Source organism: Echinops telfairi, unplaced genomic scaffold (genome assembly GCF_000313985.2).
Source record: "Echinops telfairi isolate 266 unplaced genomic scaffold, ASM31398v2 ScPeMD7_7467;HRSCAF=8505_0, whole genome shotgun sequence".
NCBI lineage: Eukaryota > Metazoa > Chordata > Mammalia > Afrosoricida > Tenrecidae > Echinops > Echinops telfairi.
The window spans coordinates 289,315-297,822 of NW_022111367.1; the positions used below are offsets into that span (position 1 = coordinate 289,315).

General features: G+C 38.1%; 1 pseudogene; it reads left to right on the forward strand.

The window, feature by feature from the left end:
- Window positions 1-1,294: 1,294 nt before the first annotated feature.
- LOC115873190 lies at window positions 1,295-1,786 on the forward strand (annotated as a pseudogene).
- Window positions 1,787-8,508: the final 6,722 nt, after the last annotated feature.

Consider the following 8,508-nt stretch of genomic DNA (forward strand, 5'->3'; position numbering starts at 1 on the left):
TGTCTCAGAATTCATCATAATTTCACCCTCCTAACACTAAGGGAACCAAGATTCCCCCATATCTGGTGCCTCTCTTGACCCAGGCCTCTACATTCCCTTGTTTTATTATAGCGTTTTCCATATCCCCTCCCCACCCCAGACCACAGATGTCTTACACACAAACCCATTACTACAACCCTCTCCCAGACAGGAACAGTCAGGCCAGATACTCCCCCCACATTCATTCCTCCAAGAGCACTATACATGGGGAAAATCCAAAAGGAAACTGAGAGAGTAGCTCTTTGATAATGACATGAAGATTATTATCTCTCAGAAATCCCAAACCCAAGCAGACATATACTTTTGTTTCTTGTGCCCTTGATGCTGTGCACACTTTTTTCAGTCATCAAAGGCTGATCAGTGTACATTTTTTAACTTCAGGTTTCTCACTACAAACCCACGCTGCCTTCATCACCCAAATAGGAGCAGGTGGAACAGACTTTCCCACACATTCCTTAGAAAACCAGAAGGAAACTGAGAAAGTGGCCCTCAGTCAAGGACTAAAAGATTTTCAGTTTCCAGAACCACTCATCCCCAAATGATGCACACCTTTATCTCTCTCCCCACTCCACCTGTGCATACTTCTTTCACTCTACTGTAGACTGTTTTGTGCACTAGCTTACACGGTTCACCTACTCCACCCACAACTACCTCAAAACACCGCTCTCCGTTTCCTATTGAAACACACTTCCACATTAACTAACAAATACTACCATACCTCTTAAAATCCCTTTTTCCAATACAGTGATACCTCAGTCCTTGGATTCAGTTTTTTCTCAATTTGCATTTGAACACTGAAAATTTCTAGAATGGAACATATTTTTCCTAAAAGAAATAATGGAACACCAAATAATTGGTCCGAGGTACCAAAATTACACTTAAAAGTCCCCTTTCCCCGCTTCCCCCACACCCAGGAATTTAACACAAAGTTAACAGCCCTAGGTTGTGAAAATTCCCTCTAAAACAACTAAGCACAATAAATACATTATATATCAAAACATAACAAATTAAATAAAGGTAACATTATTCGTTACATTTTGTTGTTTAAAAACTCAAGGGTGACTCAGTTTATCGGTAGATTTGTGATGGACGCCGAGGTTCCAGGAAGGGGCTGAGCTGAACAGACTTTAAAAGGAGGTGGTGCCTTTCAGTTCTACAGCTGGAGCTCACAGTGCTTGCTGAATTAATGACCCTGAGGAAAAACACAAACCTCTGTGAACTGCTCACAGTTCCAGCCCTTGGCGTTGATTTCATGATGCTGTGACAAGAGCCAACCCAACTGATGCTGAAGCTTGATGACATCAAGGAGTTTGAGAACATTAGAATGGACCTGGAGACCCGGAAGAAACTCAAGGTAAATGTTGAAGTTGAGGGAGGCAGTGATGGAGAAGGGGCCATTGGGCTCAATGTTGACTCCCAAAGCTGAGAACAAGTAATCCATGGCTGAATTGGTGACAAACCTCAAACAAAGCCCAACAGTCATTCATCCCAGTTGGGGATTTTGAATTTTAGAAGTAGGCATGAGTTTGCATACCAAAGCCTTGAATGGTGTAAAATGATAGCAGGGATACAAACAGGATTTAGAGAATTGAGCACTTGGTCTACAAAATATTTGATTCTTGCAGTGAGGAATGCTTCCGATGGAGTGAGTTTAACTATGCTTAACTTTCACTTGAAGCCCGAATTCAAACTCTGGTTTGTCTCTGGAAAGTTGACTCTAAATTATAATCTGTCCGATATTTTTTAATAATAAAAGTATTTATAAAATCTCAAGGGTTTTCAGAATGGTACACTAACTTGGGCTTCTAAAATTCACATACAACAACAAAGTGAGCCCTTTATTGGCTTGTGACTTGCCAATGTCTTTTTCTTTTTAGTAATGAAGGTTCTATTTGGCATGTCCCAACCCCACCCCTGTGCATAAAAGTCTAGATTCCGCAAAGATGAACACTTACTAGGGGATGAAACCGTCAGCCATCATGTATTCAGCAAATTCAGTCATGGATGTATCAGCTTCATCTTTATTATATCCACCCCTTCCCTTTGCCTCATTGCACTGTGCATGACTGTTCTGTTTTTAAATTATTGAAATAGTACAGTTAGCTTTTCACACGTTGGCTATTCAACACTCATTCCTGCAACATTTTTCATTGCATCACTAGGGAGGCTTTTAGCTGTCTCACATATCGCTGTCTTGCACATGCTATTGCTATGGAGTTGTTTCTGATTTATCTAAATTAACAATATCTTTTCAATCACTTCAATGGTCTGAGTTATTTGTTTCATGACTAATGATTTCACATCTTTGGCTATATTAGCGACATTAATGCTTTAATCACATTCTCCCAACCCTGCCCCACGAATGTTGATAATGCCGACTTAGCCATGATGTATCCAGCCATCAAATAAAAAAAGTGGTGTAATTTTGTAAATCTCACAATAATATCTTTCTTTAACCCTATCTTGGCTCTGACAGCTCAATCTCCTAGATAGATACAAAGTACTCCAGCTTACAACAGCAACAAAAGACTAGTTCTTCTCCAGCAGACATGGTCCATAGTTGAAAATAGAGCATGTGATAGGGAACAAAGCAAGGCTTAACAAATTCAAACACATAGAGACCATCCGAACCATTTTTGCAGACCACAATGCTGTAAAACTAGAAATCAACAAAGACAGAACAAGCACATAAACAAACACATGGAAACTCTATAACACACTACTTTAAAAAGAGTGGGTAATAGCCAAAATAAGAGATTAAATTAAAATATACCTTGAAACAAATGAGAATGATAACATAACAAACATAACAACATCCCAAAACACATGGGACCCAGCCAAGGCAATTATCAGAAAACAATTTATATCAATCAACATACACATGAAAAAAGAAGAGAAAAGTATTTTCAACAAATTATCTGCAACAATTAGAAAAAGGACAATAGCATAAACCCTCCAACAACGGAAGAAACAAAAGCAAAAATGAAAGCAGAAATAAATGAACTGTAAAAAAAAAGAAAACAATGGAAAAAATCAATAAGACCAAAGTTCATCATTTGAAAGGATCAGAAAAATTTACAAACCTTGAGCAAACTTAGCAAAGGAAAGGAAAGAGAAGATGACGATAATTAGATTTAAAGATGAAAAGAGTGACTTTACAACAGATCCTAATTAACTAAATATAATAACAACCCAGTACTATGAAACACTGCACTGCAACAAGTTTGAAAATCTAGAAGAAAGGGACAAATGTTTAGAAATACACCCTTTATCCAAATTAACACAGATATAGCAAACTTTAACAAACCCATAACAAAAGAAGAACTAGAAAAATTCTTCAATGAACTACTGATGAAAAAAAAAGCCTAGGACCAGATGGCCTCACAAGAGAATTCTACCAACTCTTCAGGGAAGAGCAGTACCCAATTCTATACAGGCTATTCCAGAACATAGAAATGGACAACAAACTCCCAAACTCATTCTATGAAGCCAGCATAACCCTGATTCCAAAACCAGACAAAAACCCCAAAGGCAGAAAAATACAGACTAATATCCTTCATGAATTTAGATGCAAAAATTCTCAACAAAATCCTGGCCAATAGGAGCAACAACATATCAAAAAATAATTGATTATGATCAAGTGGAATTCATATCAAGGTACACAAGTTAGAGAATATGAGCCACAGGATCATATCAATAGATACAGGAAAAATTGATAATATCTATTCCTAATAAAAACATTCAATATGGTATGAATAGAAAGGAAATCCCTGAACATAATAAAGGTCATATATGAAAAACCAATGGCCAATATCACACTAAATGGGGAAAAACTGAAGATACTTCCCCTATAAACAGGAATTGGATGGGGATGCCCCTTATCTCTATTCTTTTTCTTTTGACCCCACACATCCCTCCCTCATCTCTATTCTTATTCAACATTGTGTTGGAAGGATTATTCAGAACCATCATGTCACAAAAAAGAATTCAAAGAAATATTACAGGACAAAGAAGTGACTTCTTTCACAACTGGTAAAAATATCATTTTATATAGAACACAAGGACTCCATAAAAAGAGTGTGGGCAACCAATGAGGGATTTAGTAAACAAGCAGGATACAGGAATAACTAGCATAAATCAATTGGATTTCTATATATCAGTGTGGAGAGCTCTAAAAAAATACATCAAATGCATATTATTATCTTTACAGATCTATCTAGATAAGATAGACTGGATGAATAGTCTGGAGGTGAAAACAACGGGACCAATGGTTCCAGGGGGACATGGGAGAGGGGGGGATGTGGGGGGTAAGGAGGTGGTGCTGACCAACCCAGGGACAGGGGAGTAACAAGTGATCCAAAATCAGTGGCAAGGAGAGTGTGAGAGGCCTGGTAGGGATTCAGCAAGGGCAATGTAACTGAGAGAAATTACTGAAACCCAAGTGAAGGCTGAGCATGTTAGTGGGACAAGAGGAAAGTAAAAGGAAACAGAGGAAAGAACTACGTAAAAAAGGGTATTTATAGAGGTTTTAAGACTGAAATATAGATATGTAAATATATTTACATAAGAGTGTGGGGAAACAGATCTACATGCATGTATTTATAGGTTTAGTATTGAGGCAGCAGATGGACATTGGGCCTCCACTCAAGCACTTACTCAATGCAAGGATATGTTGTTCTATTAAATTGGCTTTCTAGGATGCAGACCTTCCCAACACAATTGTGGAAGAAAAATGTGAGCATAAGCAAATATGGTGAAGAAAGCTAATGGTGTCCGGCTATCAAAAGATATAGTCTGGGGTCTTAAAAACTTGAAGACAAACAAGTGGCCATCTAGCTGAGAAGCATCAAAGCCCACATGGATGAAGCACACCAGCCTGTCTGACCACGAGGTGTAGAAGGGACCAGTTATCAGGCATCAAAGAACTAAAAATCATATCAGTGGGTGCCCGCTTTACTGACACAATCACTGAAGATAAACGTGTGCATAAGCAAATGTGGTGAAGTGAGCTAATGGTGCCCAGCTATCAAAAGATATAGTGTCTGGGGTTATAAAGACGTGAAGATAAACAAGTGGCCATCTAGCTTAGAAGCAAGAAAACCCACATGGAAGAAGCACACCAGCCTGTGTGACCATGAGCTGTCAAAGGGATCAGGTATCAAACATCAAAGAACAAAAATCATATCATTGTAAATGTGGGTGAGTGCAGAGTGGAGACTCAAAGCCCATCGGTAGGCAACTGGACACCCCCTTACTGGAGGGTTGTGGGGAGGAGATGAGCCAGTCAGGGTGCAGGGTAGCAACGATGAAACATATAACTTTCCTCTAGTTCTTAAATGCTTCCCCCCCCCAACTATCATGATCCCAATTCTACCTTACAAATCTGGCTAGACCAGAGGATGTGCACTGGTACAGATGGCAACTGGAAACACAGGGAATCCAGGGCAGATGACTCCTTCAGGACCAGTGGTGAGAGTGGTGATGCTTGGAGGGCGGAAGGAATGTGGGGTAGAAAGGGGGAACCAATTACAAGAATCTTTGTATAGCCTCCCCCCTGGGGGATGGAGAGCAGAGAAGAGGGCAGGAGGAGAGTTGGACAGTGTAACATATGACAAAACAATAATAATTTATGAATTATGAAAGTTCATGAGGGAGGGGGAAATGAGCAGCCAATATTAAGGGCTAAAGTAGACGGTAGGTATTTTGAGAATGATGAGAGCAGCAAATGTACATATGTGCTTGACACAATGGATGTATTTATGGATTGTGATAAGAGTTGTACAAGGCCCCAATAAAATGATTTAAAAAATACATCAAAAATACAATACCATTTATAAGAAACCAAAAGAGAAGAATATCCCTTGTTCATGGATAAGAAAATAAAATGTTGTGAAAATGTCAATACTATCTAAAGCAGTTACAAACACAATGCAATTCTGATCCAAATCCCAACACCATTTTTTAAAGAAATGGAAAAGAAATAACTACCAACTTTATATGGAGAGGGAAGAGAGCCAGGATAAGTAAAGAACTTCTCAAAAAGGAGAACAAAATAGAAGGTCTTGCACTACCTCAAATATATTACACAGCCACAGTAGTAAAAAAAAACCTGATACTTGTATAATGATATACATATATAGACCAATGGAGCAAGATAGAAAACCCAGAATTAAAAACATCCACTTACAGTAAAGTAGCAGGACAAGAATATAAGAACATTACTTTGGAAAGAGGCACCCTCGGGACAAATGATGATGGGAAAATTGGATATCCATTTGTAAAAGAATGAAGCAGGATCCATACCTCAAGCCATGCACAAAAATGAGTTCCAGATGAATCAGACATCTAAATTTAAACAAAGAGCTATTGGGATCTTCTTGGAGAAAATTGAGACAAATTTAAGATTTCTATTGCAGGTGTACAAGTTATAATAAATGAAGCACATGCAATGGAAGACAAAATAGATGACTGAGACCTATTAGAAATAAAACACTTCTGTATATCAAAAGAGTAAAACCAGAGCCCAAGGACTGGGAAAAAATATTTAACAATGACATAACAAGGAAACCATTACTAAAATCTATAGAATTCTTTAGCACTTTAATAAATAAAATCAAACAAATAACCCACTTAAATGGTGAGTAAAGAATGTTAATAGATAATTCTCAAAGGATGACACAGGAAAGGCTAACAAATACCTGAGGAAATGCTCATGTTCTCTAGCCATCTGGGAAATGCAAGTCAAAATAACAGATATCGTCTAAGACCCACAGCTATAGACTAATTAAAAAAACAAAACAAGACAAAAATAAAACAGAACCGAAATAAGAAATTCTGGAGAAGATATGGAGCAAATGAACTCTTAGAACCTACTAGTGGGCTTGTAAATAAGTACCATAATGTGAGAAGAAGCAAATGCCTGCTATACCAATCGTATAGAACTGGCAGTCATTGGACTGACAGTATTTTGCTTTGGGGTTTCCCAATGAATGGCCAAGGACTACTATATATTTACTATTTTGATGCCTTCATTGCTCTATTAGAATATGTATTAATCTTGGAGGCCTGGCTGCTACATTTCAATGAATCTTATTGAAAAATGTGCCTTATCACCAACCACCTCTCTTTGTATAAGTAGTGTCCAGATAATAAAGAGTTGAATCTGGACAAGTCAGTAATTCCTGGGTTCTGGTTTGTAGCTAGCCTATACTTGTATAATCTCCTTTTCTCTAGTGTGTTCTAAATTCTATGCCACTGGCAAATTAATGATAATTTCAACAGAATAATATTATCCCCAGAGAGATGGTTGATAATTGATAATGTTCTCTAACAATGAAATGACAATTATGTCTCTTTGAGATATAGAAACTATAGATTTTGAATGGAACTTGAGCTTGCACTTAATTCTAGTCCCAATCTAAGAACAATTAATTCCTATGACATGGCCCTGCCTGATACTTGTCCTCATGAAGAGATCACTGAAGACATGAGTGCTGTAACAAAATGTGGTGAAGAAACCAGAGGATGCCAGGCATCAGGAAGAAGAACATCTGGGATCTTAAAGACTTGACTTCAGACAAGCAAGGCCACATGGAAGAAGTACACCAGCTAGTGTGACCCAAGGGTTGTAAATAATATAATCCAAATTTGAATGTGGGAATGATATCAGAACTTTAGGTGTGAAAACCTGGTTTGCAGGAGGCTATGGATGAGATTGGAAGTCAAAAATCTATTTGGCAGGGTCCACACATAGATTGAGACTTGAACGAATTGCCTCTGACCCTAGTCAAGGCATATTAATAGCCTTATTGTTATGGCTATTAATACAGAGAGTATTATAGAGGCAATTATAGTAGATATAGTGAGGTAAAAATATTATATCTTATTTGAACATCCTTTTGACCCATTTAAAAGTTGCATCAGTTAAAAAAAAGTGAAGGGGAAACATAGAATAGGGAAGTGAATAGCCTTGGTATCATGCAGAGCACATTGGAAAGTGGATTATAGAAGATATAGTTAGATTAAAATTTAATACCAAATGAGATCATTTGGTCTCATTTTAAGAGTTGTCCTTTTTAAATTTTTCTGCTTTGTTTTCTTTTTTTAAAATCATTTTATTAGGGGCTCTTACAACTGTTATCACAATCCATACATACATCAATTGTGTAAAGCACATTTGTGTATTCATTGCCCTCATCATTCTCAAAACATTTCCTCTCCATTTAAGCCCCCGGCATTAGGTCCTCATTTTCCCCCTCCCTCCCCACCCCCCCCTCTCTCCCACCCATTGATAATTTATAAATTATTATTTTGTCATATCTTGCCCTGCCCGACGTCTCCCTTCACCCACTTTTCTGTTGTCCGTCCCCCAGGGAGGAGGTCACATATAGTTCCTTGTAATCGGTTCCCTCTTTCCAACCCACTCTCACTCTACCCTCCCAGTATCACCACTCACACCACTGGTCCTGA